This window comes from Temnothorax longispinosus, chromosome 6 (genome assembly GCF_030848805.1).
Source record: "Temnothorax longispinosus isolate EJ_2023e chromosome 6, Tlon_JGU_v1, whole genome shotgun sequence".
NCBI classification, from domain to species: domain Eukaryota; kingdom Metazoa; phylum Arthropoda; class Insecta; order Hymenoptera; family Formicidae; genus Temnothorax; species Temnothorax longispinosus.
The window spans coordinates 5,765,576-5,780,339 of NC_092363.1; positions in this window are offsets into that span (position 1 = coordinate 5,765,576).

The window sequence follows — 14,764 nt, forward strand, 5'->3', positions numbered from 1 at the left end:
TGCAACAAGTTTAGGTCTTGTCGAGACGTGCAACGTAATTATAAAGTTGAACAACTAACATTCGCGCTTCTAACTTGGTATACGCGTATGACATAATCAAGAAAATCATTATAGATATTTCTTTTTGCCAAGATATCCGACTATTCTACCAAAGAATAAGGATAAAAATATTTTGCAATACAAAATTAAAACATGTGTATTGTTACAAGATGCTACAACTTATTTCTTCTAAGTATTTTTCCTAAGGCAATGAGCCTTTCTTTTATTTTAGAGATATCGAATCTTTTTTCAATAAAACATTAATTTGCTACTTTTGATTGTATCAGAAACCAATTGTACGTTTCTGCTACGTATATGATTGTGGAGTTAAAGTTCGGTGCAAAGTTCGGTGCGGTTGCAAAGTCGCAGCGCTGTAATTGCACCGGAAATAACAATCGACGATACGACCGCGGTTAATTAGACAAATACAAATGAACTTTATCACTGATCTTCGATGGTAGAGGCGCACAACAATCCCATGATTATGAATCGTATTAACCTACCACAATAGATGCTTTAATGGTGTTACGACTACTGTTTTCCTCATTGTTTTGCCTCGTTAGAAATCACAGTAAATAGGTTTGGCTGTGTTAAAGCTAATGATTATTGTCTAATAAATACCATTTATTTTACTTATTATTTAAATATATCTATATTTACGCGATATAGTTCCATTTAGAAACGCGAAAGGCAAAATCCATACAATTTCTTGTAGAGGCTTTTATTATCCGGTTCAACTTTACGCCAATAACTTCACTCGTAAGTCCTGGTTACTAAAGTCCGCAAACGCAATTTTTCACATATGAACATTAATATTGCATTTGTGGCGGGAGTCGAGATTCGCGGCCGATTCATTTCGAGGGTCTGTGCAGATCCCAATTTGCCAAGGTGCTCGGGACACGTACGCTCGCTCAGGGGCCGTTATTTCTAATAGGAGATTTTCAAAAGTTGCATCCGCGCAACCCTCCTCGTTAGAGGGTCAGTAATTGCACGGTAACAACGTGCTAAGATGCTGTCCGCTGGAATCGACCGGACGGCCCTGAGATGATGTCGGCACGAGAGAGGAGCGTGCGATAGGGTGGCGGTAAGTTAACGGGTGGATGGCGAGGAGGGATAGGGTCGAGCAGAGGAAGCGGAGAGATGGGGCAGAACGTTATCACTGGAGATCACGCTAATCTAACGCCTTCATCCCCTGCACGATCGTGCAACCCTCAGCCTGATCCGACTTGACTTTTTGTAACGACTTCTTCTTCCACCTCCCACACCGACCTCCTCCCCACCGCACCGCGTCCTCATCCTCGGCCGAAGCCTTCCGACAGTAACCCAGCTTTCATTCCAATCCACAGCTAGAAGAACCCATCCCCGTAATTATCCGATAAGCGAAAGGGAACGCCTGGTTATCCGGCGGGCTGTTGATACATAGGACGATCTCCGGGTCTGTTTCCAATTACGTCGTGGGACAAGAGAAAATGACTGAATTCGTTCGCCTTGGCTTTATTTTCACGTGCTTCTGCGTTACTTTTTTCTTTTCTCTCTCTCTTCCAGTCTTTCTCTCTCTTTAGTTCAATTAGTGCGCGTGGTTGATGTGTTGGCAAATGAGTTCCTTTGACAATCTATTTTCAAAGCTTTTCTATTAAGTATATTTCTGTACCTTTTTTATTTTTTCTCCCAAACAAATTTTTCTTTCGTATTTTATATATATATATATTTTTCCCATTTTTTACAATTTTAAACCGTATTTAATTCAACTTCAATGAGTTTTAATCTTGTTACTGATTGTATGCGGTTATATGAGCATACAGAATTGAGACGTTTCGTCCGCCTCTATATATCTGTCTTTTTATTGCAAAAATATCAGCTATTTTATTAAAATTATTACGATACAAATACATATTCTAAATTGAAAGGCGAATTGAAACTGATCACATTAAATTGATTTTAGTTAGTATTTTATTATAGTAGTGTACATTTAACGTTAAAAGCGTATTTTTAACGTAAAAAATTATTCAAACATAAGTCTTAAAAATTGAAACGATTGATTCTTAATAATCACAATTTATCTTACGTTATCCACTCCGACGAGAGACGTCAATTGTAAAACCCAATCATTAAAACCAATTGGATCAACGGTAACAAATTGTTCGTTCGAAGGATCACCGGTCAATAAATAATGTTTACGTAACAAATAGTCGTATTACGCAGATCACGTGGGACCTTTTGCTCCCAATGAACACAATCCACACTCGAAACCCGGCCGGTACCGTCACGATGTTATCGTGATAATCGACGTTCGATAATATCCTCCAATAAATTTGTCCCGATAACAAAGAGGATTTATATTATTGGAGTATCGTGGACTATAAACGCCCGTTTCGACGAGGCTCTATGGGGCCAATTCATTCCCCCTTTGACGTTTACCTAAATTTATCTAAAAAGATAAAATACGATAACATTTCTTTCTTTTATCTCATTTTTGGGAAAAATCAGATTTTTATCGTAATAATGTTATGTTCATTTTCGAACAAGTTACGCGTGCTTGCTTATTTGGAGAATATCAAGAAGTTTATTAGAGATAGATACAGTCATATACAAGATGCCAGCTGGTACTGTTTCTTTCAGACTTAGGAATATGTAACGGATAATAAAAGATGTAATGCCAGCTTACACGATCCGCTGACGTTGGTGGTAAAACGCGACTGGATAATAGTTTTTCCAGTTGTAAAAACGCCGATACGATGCGGTCTCTTTGCGGACATTCTGGTCACACCAATGTCGCGGGGAGAGTCTAGGTGCGATAGTTTAGCGACTACATCTGCACGTATAAACTTTATGAACTGTCTTTATGATCGCATAAATGTTTCATGTACACCCGGGATCTTTACAGCCTGCTCGTTTCGTGTTTACCATCGCCGATTTTCCGCAAACCTGAAAATTGCTTCGAATTAAGAAATACCTATGATAGGAAACAGATAATTATGTAGTAGACAGAAAAATATAAAGTTAATTTAAAATAAATAATTTCGCGAAACATGCTTTGTTAGAACGTTTTTAACGATATTTCCCGCTAATCGGTCAATACGCCAACTGCGGAAACTGCGTTTGACAAACTCTTTAGTACCTCTTAAAATATTGTTATCATTGGGCTTAATCGCGTAATAAAATGTTTTTGTCCCCTTGTTTGTCTAGGCGCTTTCCCCCAGCTTTCTCAGAGTTTGCACAGGGAGAAATAAATAAATCGCTATGGCGCATCGCCAGATCTTACTTTCTGCTTTTCCTAGCATTTTTCTCCACCCTTTTCTCTTTTCCGACTTATACAATTTAGCGACGAAAGGCCAAGGATGACGCTTGGTAACTTTCCTTTTCCTTTTCAGACGCGGCGATTCGTAGATTAATATTCGATCTTAACCGAACGGTAAATTTTACGTTAGCGCGAGAAAAAGAATTATCTTGCACACAGAGAAAATTTGTGAATAAATAAACAAATATATAATTACATCGCGCGGAGGTAATTCGTTGAATTTTTTCCCAAAATTTCCGCGACGAAGGCTAAAGAACTGACATTAAGAACGCTAAACAGTCGCAACTTTGTAAGGCGTATAGAATATTGGGGAAAAACTTAAGATAAGAGAGGAAAGCGGGAGTGGAAACAGGATATAAAATACGGTGATGTGTGCCGTTTCAAACCACGGTGGAAAAGCGCTTTTAAGAGGCACTTACTGTTTTAACTTTTACGCGCTCGTTAAACCAATGGCCGAGCCCAAACCGGGCCGACGGCAATGTGTACGCCTCCGTCTTACACATTTAGTTACATCAGCTTGTTACGACGAGAAATATCTTCGTTTACATGACGGCGCTGCGAGAGGCGAAACGGCCACGTCTTACGGAACCGTTTTACAAAGCAAGCTGGCTCGAGGAAATAAAATCGTAGTCTTTGCCGCGCGAAAACACCAGCGCGCCGCACCGAGTGATTTTTGCCGGGATTTCGACGTTATCGAGGCGAGGAGAGTTTCTCATTTGCGTTTCAAATTCTAACGACGCTATCGACCTAACTTGAGAACACTTCGCGCGAGGGACGTTATCGTTACTCCCGACAGGATTAATAAAGAGAGGCGTCTCATTTTGTACTGCGATTTAATGAAAAATCTCTCTACGCGCAGGCCCCTTATTAGCTCGCATAATTAGCATTTCACGCGCTTAGAATATCAATGAAAGAATAATTAAATTTCCGTTCGTCATTTGTGTAATGTGACTTTATTGAAAAAATCTCAATTTATATTTACGTATAAAATGTAATTTACTTGTATTTTTTATTTTTTAAGATACATTTGAATGCTGTTGAATTAATATTTAATTCGCTACATGATCAAATTAACTCTTTGAATTTGATCAGAAATTCAAATAAAAAAAGAATTTGGTTATATATGTATATGTGAAATTAAGTCAATAGCAGCCGATCAAAACATTTTTTGCTAGAGAGCTAAAAAAAAATCAATTGTAATCGGTCTTTCGGGCAATACCCGAGCTATCGTGCAGTGCGGGAACAGAGAACGCGAAACGTGGGCTTCAAAGTCGAATCAGTTTAGGTCGCCGGTCCCATCGAACGAATCGAAATCGATATTGCACGGCCAGATCTCGTCGAGTATACTGCCGATCGGTTAGCTGAAAAGAGTCACGGACGCGGAAAAACAGTTGCAATTTATTCAATGCCAAATCGCGGTGAGGCCGTGTGTTGACCCGCTCCGCCCGTTAGAATTGGACTCTATCGGGCCATAACAATTATTAGCATTGCGACGCGGCGTGGAAGTGGCACAATAATATGCATAGAACATAGAGGGCTTACAGCATTTCCATTACATTAGCCCTCGCACGAGTGCGCGGGCGCGCCAAACGATCCGGAAATAAAGCGGAATTGCATATTGGAAACTTGGTTGCCTGGCCCATCGCCAGCCGAGTGCCTCCTAATTCTGTCCTTTGGAAAAATCGACACTTTATTTGTGCGGCACTTTCGTAAGTTTGTCAGCGCGGTGGATCAACGACCAGTCTGGAGAACAAGGGATAAAAAAATACCTAGAAAAGAAGCATAAGTTAGCATGTATGGCAAAGACTGAAAAATGAGCGAGCTTTTATAAAGATATAAAAAGCAGAACATCGCAAAATACTGTGCAAAATTTTTCTGTCTGTATATAATACATTTAGGGAACATTTAAATATGTCGCATATACAGAAAGACTTTTTTTAAGTTACAAATAACTTATGATTTAATCGCGAGATTTACCGTCGATTTTCGAGCGCCGCTGTCCGTCGCCAGCAGCAAGAAGCTGTATTGTTTTGAAGTGTAGGCGCTTAATCAATCACAGTTGTGCTTGCGCCCAGCGGAATTGCAAGCCGACAACAAAACGTTGATACGTGCAATTAGAAGGGAACCGACAAATCGGCTGCCGTGCCATTGGTTCGTCGTAAACTGGTAATTAGCCGCATCCATTCGGTGAAAGCACTAACACGCTCCGTCACCGATTTAATTAGTCTATAACTCTTGCGCCAGAATCAGGATTCGGGCGTGCGGGCGTTTCTACGATAACATAAATTATTGTCGAACCGACACGCGTTATTCTGGCTCATCTGGCATCGGAATGACACGTTTTACGTTCTGTCAAACGACTTGTGTCAATTCAAGAGAACGCGGATTTAATTGAGCCCGCGAATCGACATGTCGCCCGTTAACGAGCATTAAAACAATTCAAGATTGCTCCATTGAGGAAAGATTCCAATCTCTCGCAAGAAATTTCTGCGAATTTCTGCAAAATCTCAGGGAATTACGCGCGCGGTCAATTCGCTCGATGAAAGAAAATCGCGCGATTTCAGCGAAGTTTTAGCAGACACGGATATTTCTTTTGAATCGGCGTGAAGCGAAATAAATGAAATCGTATAAAGTAACGACTAATAGAGTATTTCACGAGATGGAACGTCGAAAATTCGTTGTGAGAACCTTAAAATATTATCTCGAAATCGTTCTTTCGACTATTCGCAATTGCTGATCGCATACTGATCAATTATTTTTTATCTATACAATTTTAGATCGGTGAATATGTTATTCGACGATTCTCGCGTTTTTAGGTGAGTTTGACAGTTTAATCGAATCGACCTGATATCGTCGATTTTAAGACCGGATCGGTCAAAGTTATGAAAATGCTTAAAATATTGGCGATTTCTTGCAGAGTCCCGATTACCTCTACGATGCTTTTCAATGAAAACCCATTTGCCGCAGGATCAGTTCCTGGGCTATGTCCAGAATATTCTAATAGCGTTCGCAGCTATCGGCGCAATTGCTATGGCTGCTATTGGCAAAATCCGATTATATCATCGACGTATATCGCTACAAGAAAGCGTGGACAATAGGCAATATACTTTTTAGTCGTATATATATTTATTAGTTGTCCGTACATATAGCTGTATAGATGGGCAAGACCTAGCAAACCTTGCGAGTCCAACAATATGTTGATAATCGGATTAGTAACGATTAATATTGCATGTACCTCTAACTGGCTTAATCTCCAAACGTATTTACTGAGCTGAAATAGCATTCGATCAGTCTGTACGTCTTGATAAATTTACTCTATACTCGCGTTTTGAAATTTAAAATAAAGTACGTTGTAAAGAGGTAGAAAGATTGAATTATTAAATTAAACAACTTTCCTCGACGTTTCTTTGAGCGTTGCATTAAAAATGACATTTTGCAACAGCGAATATTTCCAAGCAGACAGCTTTTAAAAACCTTCAGACATGCAGATGAAAAGGAGTACTTACGCTTTATTTAGCGCAGTTTTCAAACGCGGTGTATTTCAAAGCAGGTACCGCGTCCAATCCCGATGACTCTCATCGAGAGTTTGTCGGGCGAACTCGTACAAAGTATCTATACTCGCTGGCATTGTACAATCGGATCGGGAAGCGTAATCAAACGCAGTATACTGACTTTGCGGGGCGTTTCTCCTCTCTCGCGAGTCTCTCCATCAGAAACTAAAGGCGTAACAAACAGAAGAGCAAGAGAGAAAGAGAGAGAATTTACCATTCTGCAACGTGACGACGTTTCCCGAAGGAAGATAACGTGAAGCAGTCCAATAGGATATATAGCAATGTTCGCGCTCTCGAGCCACAATTCCGTACGAATATGAATAGTTCGACTAATCCCTTTCTCGTCCTGTCGCACAGAACGCACTTATGTTCTAGTCTCCTTCTGCGTCTCCTCTCTGTCCTCTCTCCCTCTCTCTCCCCCTCTCTCTTTCTCTTTCAATTTCCCTCTCATCTTTCTCTCTCGGCGCCTAAGTCCCTAATAGAATATCCGCGTATTCTCAAGCGGGGGCGGTTTCACATGCGCGAGTCTAAACGCATGGACGTGGACCGTACCAGATGCACACATAGCATACGCACGCGAGCGAGAGCTTCGGCTTCAACAAACTTTGCCCGTAGAATCCGTACGAATGCACATCGCCCGGCCGTTGTCCTTTGTCATCGCGTGTGGGAGGACCGTGAAACTTCCTGCCTTCGACACACGGTAAATTTCGCCTCGACCAAGCGAGCCCGGCCAGTTTCAGAGAACGTATGAGGAGTCATATATGACAGTACGCCGTTTCACGTTGCTAATGCCACCGCGCGAATTAGACTTTTGTTCGGACGAGCGAGTTCTACTGTCGATGTAGTAGCAGTTATCACATTTTCGCGTTATTCCGAACGTTTGGTCGCGAAGAGACATGGTGTTGTTAGTACCCCCTGATTTCTCTCTTCAACGCGCAGATCTTTTCATGTCATTTTCTATAACTGACATTTCCTTTACTGATTTTCCTTTGTTCTAAATAGTTATGTACTGACGTAAAATTTATAAAGGCTCGAAAAGTTGCATTTAAAAAAAATTAATACATCAGCGGTGCTAGATATTTTAAGACTGAGCTGGAATTTAGTTGTACATTTCGGGCTGATTTTGTTGTCGACACTTACCATCCCTTTCTTGTCACTCGTGTCATAGTAATTAACGAACCACCAGACGCGTGTAAGTAGGCGTGGGATACTTCATCTCGGAAGCGTTCATACTATAATCGATATACTGATGGAATTGTAATCGTCTTAAGCAATATAAAGTAGATAGTTAATTACTAATAACAAAAAATTTTAAATTATTATTCTAGAACTATTAAAAAAGAAAAGTTTTAACTAGACAGTTTTTTACGCGTTTTTTCATAAAAAGAATACCGACGTTTTCTACACAATCTACAAAAAATTTTTTTTACGCGTTTAAAAAAACGTCGGCAGTTTTTGAAAACGCGTATTAAAGGCTCGCTTTTTTTTGTTAAATACCTGAAATGTCAGCGTTATTTGAAAACAAATAAAAAACGTCGGCTTTTTTTAAAAAAACGCATATAGAACGGCGACGTTTTTTCTTTAACGCGTTAAACCTAACCGCATTCTGTTCGTTTGAAACCGCATGCAGTTTCTTTAAAAGCGCAGCGGGACAGAAGGTTTAAGCGGGGAGCACACACTTCTGCACAACGCATAATACGTAAGCATAAGAAAACTGATTGGTCTATTTCCTTATGCACATGTGTATGGACCAATCAATTTTCTTATGCTTACGGATTATGCGTTGTGCAGAAGTGTGTGTCCGGGCCCTTAATCCTTCTGTCAATGCATAATTTTTCACTTTTCCATTAATATATCCGGGTACTAGTGTGTGTTTTCGACATTGCACTGCAATAATTTCATTATTTTAACAGTAGATATATTTTACGAACAGCAATGGACATATTTTAATTAATAATAAAAGTTTGTGTAATGATTTGTAGCGATGTTAATCTATTCTTTTAATTACGTAAAATTCTGAACCTTATAAAGATCAATGAAGGCATGTCTTTCACAAATGACAAGAGGGAAAAACTATGGGAGTAGAAAGAGGGAAAAGGATAAAGTGGAAGGTTAGGAAGCCAAACATGCGGGCGACTGATTGCTCAGACAACTTGGAACCCTTCTGGTCTCATTACGATAAATCCTTCATCAAGGAAGAAATTTCTTCGTATAATCTATCGTTCAACATAATGATATCATAATTTTTTAAATAGTTTACACTTATTAAACGCGAATGTGATTACGTTCAAATCTAATTATTGGTAAAAATATAAATATTATAAAAACTGTTTACGTCGGTTCTTTTCAGCAGAAAGCTCTTGATTAAGAAACATCTAAAATCGTTTTTTACTACGCAATAATTTCGACGGCCGTTTTAGTGAGATCTTGATTAATAGCTGTCATCGCGTTCTTTGGTGCATCGCAATCAATTGGAATGTGCGACCGCAAAGCACTTCGCGATCTATCCGAACAACTACACGTGAGATTAGAGTGGATTATTCTAATCAATAGGAAAACCAGCAAAACGCTCACGAATGAGAGAGTTGAAATGTCAGAGAGCAGCTAGAAAATCAAACAAAAGTGTCAGTGAATTTTACGTATAAAATATCAAATTTTATTTTTTGTGATTTATTGGCTTTTTTCTTCTTTCATGGAGAAAGTATGAAAGCTTTTTTTTTATGAAAGAGTCGTTGAAGATTCTCGTTGAAAGTTTTCTTACGCATCGTAAAATATGACGATTGTACCTACGCAATAGTATTACTAGAAAAATTGATCGGAAAGTAAAAGATGTGCGTTTGTTAAAATATATTATACTATTTAAAAGGTACAAGGTACATTAAAATTTTATTTACTAGTACTATATACTATATACTATATACTATTTGATTTCAAATAGAGCGTATTTTTACAGAATATGAATTTTACATACCTGTTTAATGTCAGAATAAGATCATGAAACATTACGAAGGACAAATTGATACCAAATTAATTTTATTTATTCAAAAGATTTAAACAATTTTTGATACAATTCGGCGATCATATATTAAATCGCAATTGTTTTAATGGGTTTTACGCAACATTGTCGGCGACGCGGGCCAAAACGAAATACGAAAAGTAAATGTCCGGTGCCATCCGTCAATTGCCGATGCGAGTAATATGACGAAAGCTCGATATCAACCAATTTTTTTATCCCTGCCCATACGAAAATAGAAGGAAGCGTGAGAGATTACGGGGTGACGGCTGCAGCGCGCGGCTTGTCGGAAAGAGGATGGAGGTTTCCACGTCGACGCTCACGGTGCATCGTCCGATCAACCGGAAAACGTCCAAACTCACAATCCGCCCCGTGTGAAATATTTCATTCAGTAGGAACCCCTCGGATTTCTCTGGTACTTTCTTCGTTCTTGGCGCTCTCGCGCTATATCGTGATCCGAAATTGAAAGCCAGCTTCTATATGTAAATTAAGATAGACGATGAAAAAGGAGAGTGAGAGAAAGATCAGAGATGCACTATATATAAGAGAAGATAATAGGAGAAAGACCAGGAGAGAATCATTAACCTGCGCTCCCTTTGGATTGACGCGGTCAACTGGAAAATTCGAAAACCAGTCCTTTACCCTCGTTATCGCGTCTATGCGACCGTTTCCGTACATTTTGCGTCGATAAACACACGGAAATTAAATGCCTCTCTGTCGATTTTGCCTAAATTTCCTTTACTCCGGCAAGAGCAGCGGTAAAATTAACCAAACGAGTTGAACGAAGACGTGATTGGCATTAGTAGTCATTAGTTCTTTACTCATTCCCGTTTTACATTCAATCAGCATGTACAGCATGATTTTTGTTTTGCATTTACTATTTTGCATTTACTTTTACATTTACTGTTTAAATAATCAAATATTAAATTGTTAAATTACTTTGAATTGTCGATATATAATTTTTACGATTTTCAAAAAATTGGTTATATATAAATTATATATAGGTATCATTTCTTGTGTGTAGAAGCTAATGCTGCAATGCATATATTTTATTTTTCTTTAGTCTTTTTAAATAATTATAATGAAATACAAAATTCATACTAGAAAAGATAAATAATATTATTTTTGTATGTCACATATACGCTGAAATTAAATAATTATTGGTATAGCTAACAGTAAGGCTGAAATTATTTGTTAAATAATAGTTGTCTATCAATATCTTTTTTTTTTTTTGCTCTATATTCATGCGACAGGAACAAGCCGATCCTTCGTATTTATTATGGTACGAGCCGAACGGAAACCAATTGAGGTGGAAATTCTGTCGCGGGTAACGTCGATCTTTCTGAAGCGTAAAATCCGAAAGAATCACAGTGCCGGTAAGGTCTATTTTTTTCTCCGATACCACGGGACTTTCCTTATTTTATCGTTATATTAGGCGAAAAAAGGGGGATAAGGGCGGACGGTCCGAGCAGCGCTCGGACGGGGCTTATCTTCACCGTTTGCAAAGCCTTACTTCATCCAGTGTATGTAAACTACATAAACTGCCCTTGAGGGGTGCCTCGAAAGACCGGCCAATCGCCGTCGATCAGCCGTTCGATGTAGGACCTTCTCAGTAAAATTGTTGAGCCTCGTGATTCGAATATTTGCCACGTTCGACCGAATCACTTCTACCTCGATGATCTCGGCCGTACCCCGATGTTTGTATTATTTATTTAAATAAAGTACTGTCCGACATATGTGGTTCTTTTGTGCGACACGCGTCCAGTTGCATGGTCTCTTGCGTTTAACGATAGTAAATCCGCCGTGTAATTTCGTCCCCCGAAATTGACTAATGAACAAACGCGTTGTCAGTCAGACAACACTAAGAACTCACCAAAATGTTTTGTTACATCGCACAAATATATGAAGCAGTAAGTTTTCTTTATATGCCTTGTTACACATAAAATATAATATTGTTGATATAATATTTCTGATATACAATATAACGCAATAATCTGTCGTTATAAATTTTTCGCTCGTAACAGGCCAACGGTGCGGCAAGTAGAAGAGAATATATCTTGCGATGGCCTGAAAGGCTGCAAATAACGCCTCTCGCATAATTTCAATCGTTCTACGGCGACAGTACGAAGAATAAGCGCATAGTGTCGGGAAAGAGGTCACGTCGAGTTGCTCTCGCAATCGTCATCTCAGATCAATCACGGAATACGGGTAACGTAATCGGAAAGTCCTTTATATCTCCGACGAAACTAAGTTCCAAGGCAATTTGTGTCTCTCTTTGTAAGGAGTAGGTAGAGACGACGAGGGAGAAGCGAAGGAATCAGGCTGTGGGGGGTAAAGGAGGCGGCGGGTTACAGCTACGACAGAAGTAGCGACTTTGCATTGCTCGAAGCTCAGTTCAGACTACTTCGCCCTAACGCGAGGAACGGGTCTCTTCCTTTTTCCTCCTCGTGGTCCTCATCTTGGCCCTCTCTCCTAACACGTGGCCCACTCATCCTTTTTTCCCTCCTTTGCCTTACCTGCTTGTCTGCAAGCCTTACCCGCCCTCGTCCGCAATTTCCTCCAATTCTTTTCTCGAAACAAGTTTGTAAAACGCAATTTTCTTGTAGGTTGACAAGTCATCTAATCGCACGTTGGAGTATGCTATCTCTCTTCTCATCTTCGCTTCTTCATTCTATCCACAATCGTACGTCTCATTTCTCTCTCGTTCTTTCGCTCTCTCTTTCTCAATCAAGCGCGTGTCACTTCTTTTTCGAGTACTAACAATTCTTCCTTCCCGCTACATTCACATCGACTACCATGGTAGGGCGATAGATGATTTAGCAACGTCTTTTTAGAGCTATACCTTAAGAGTACTTATTGAAAATTTTCTAGATACTTGCAATTTATAAATATTCATATATATATATGTAAAAGTATACAACAGAATGTTATATAAAGAGATAATGATATATATATGTACGCCACACTATTGCGATGTCTCCACGTACTGATAATAGTCCAATCAAGACGTAATCTATATAAATGGTTTAAGTCGCCCTCAGTAATTCGTGTCGATCTTACATATTGCCGATATGAATGATTAATCGACGTTCCTTGAGGTATTCGCGATCTAAATTCCATGCTCCTTACTATCCGTTTCTACCTGAGTTGCGGGGCGATCACATCGATGGAAATCGATTCCCCGAATATAATACCGTTGTAGCCCGCATTTGCACTATCGACGGCGTCTGCACGTCATTCAACGTTGAATTATACGATTAATCTCTTACCGAAAATTAGGTTAGCAAACTGAGATCACAGCGGATGCTCGGATAGTTCTGTAAGGAAGAAAGGAAGAGCGGTTAACGAGAACGAATTAGCAGAAGCAAATGCCGAAATTTTTGAATGTTTCGACTATAATTTTTCCGTGTTAATGCTATACATTTGTCGATTTCTCGGTCTATACTCAATACCGAATTGGCACTTTATAAACTTAATAATAATAAAAATTATTTGTTTACAAAGTTTTTATGCGGTGACGAGATATGTGCTGATAAGCAAAGTTTGTTTTTTAATATATTTTTTATATATCCCTTTATGCAATTTTTATAATTCTATTATTCTAGCAAACTGAAAGCGATGTACCAACAAAAATTTCCGATATCCGATGAGGAAAAATCCCACGATAATCGAGCTTTAAAACACGGTCAGTCATTTGCAACGTGCTACAAATTCAAAACTATTAAAAAAAAATCTTGATAATATAAAGAAGTTATTTTGAAAAATTTTTGTACGAACGAATTTTTGATATTATAGTTATAATTTCGTTGGATTCAAAATGATTCTATAATTTTGCACTGTCGCAGGCGATATTTTTCTGTTTACTGCTTTGCTTCACATAATAATAAAAAACAATACGATTTATTTAATGTAATCTGTCGTTCCTTACATTTTCTCTGTTGACAAATCACAGTATCGAATTTGCATCGACGCGAATATTTACGTCTATTCGCAAATTACATCTATTTACTCCTATTCGTTATAATGTCGTTAGAACCTTATCAGGCACCGTGACTGATCCCTTTGGAATCGAACTGAGCCAATTGCAAACAGGTGTAGAAAACAATGAGGGACTCGTGCCGGTTAAAGAAGAAGAGTAAGTAGCCTGGCGTATAAGAAGAGTAGAGAGAGACGACGGATGGGAGAGGGGGGGGGCATTTCACCGATTACAGGGCGAATCTACAGCAGGATCCCTTTCATGCTCTCGTTCCGCGAACGAAGTCAAGTAACAATTCCGGGATTACGGCGCTCCCGAAATGAAATTTCATTCGCGAGTCCCCGAGGAGCCGCGCGTTTCAGGGAGAGAGCGGATCTCTCTGCCTGCACGGCCGCCTCTTCTAGCCGCCGGTTGGAACCAGTCGTCTCCAGTCTCTTCCAATTTTCTCTTCGTTTCGAGAAAAGCAGCGGGAGGTGCGCCACTAGGGAGTTTACCGGAAGGATCTCGTCGTGGGACGATATTATTCCTTATCTCCCCGTTCTCTCTCGCCCTTTTCCGTCCTCTCTTTTTCTCTCTTTTTCTCTCTCTCTCTCTCTCTCCCTCTCCCCCGCTTCTCGGACTTGTTCTTTCTCGCAAGTGGTAAACCTCTTGTAAAGGACTTTCGCGGCACTGTCTTTAGGCTCCGGTCGCGCAACTTCATTTCTTTTCGCCGCCTTCCTCGTTCTTAAATGATTGACGCGTAATCAGCGCGAGGCGCAAACAGATAATTTGCGAAGATTTTTCTTGATGGAATGGCGTGCCTAAACTTACGATTTACCAGTCTGTCTTACTTTAATCGTGAACTGAAAATCGCAAAACGAAATTGCGAATTGTCGAGTAGCAGCATT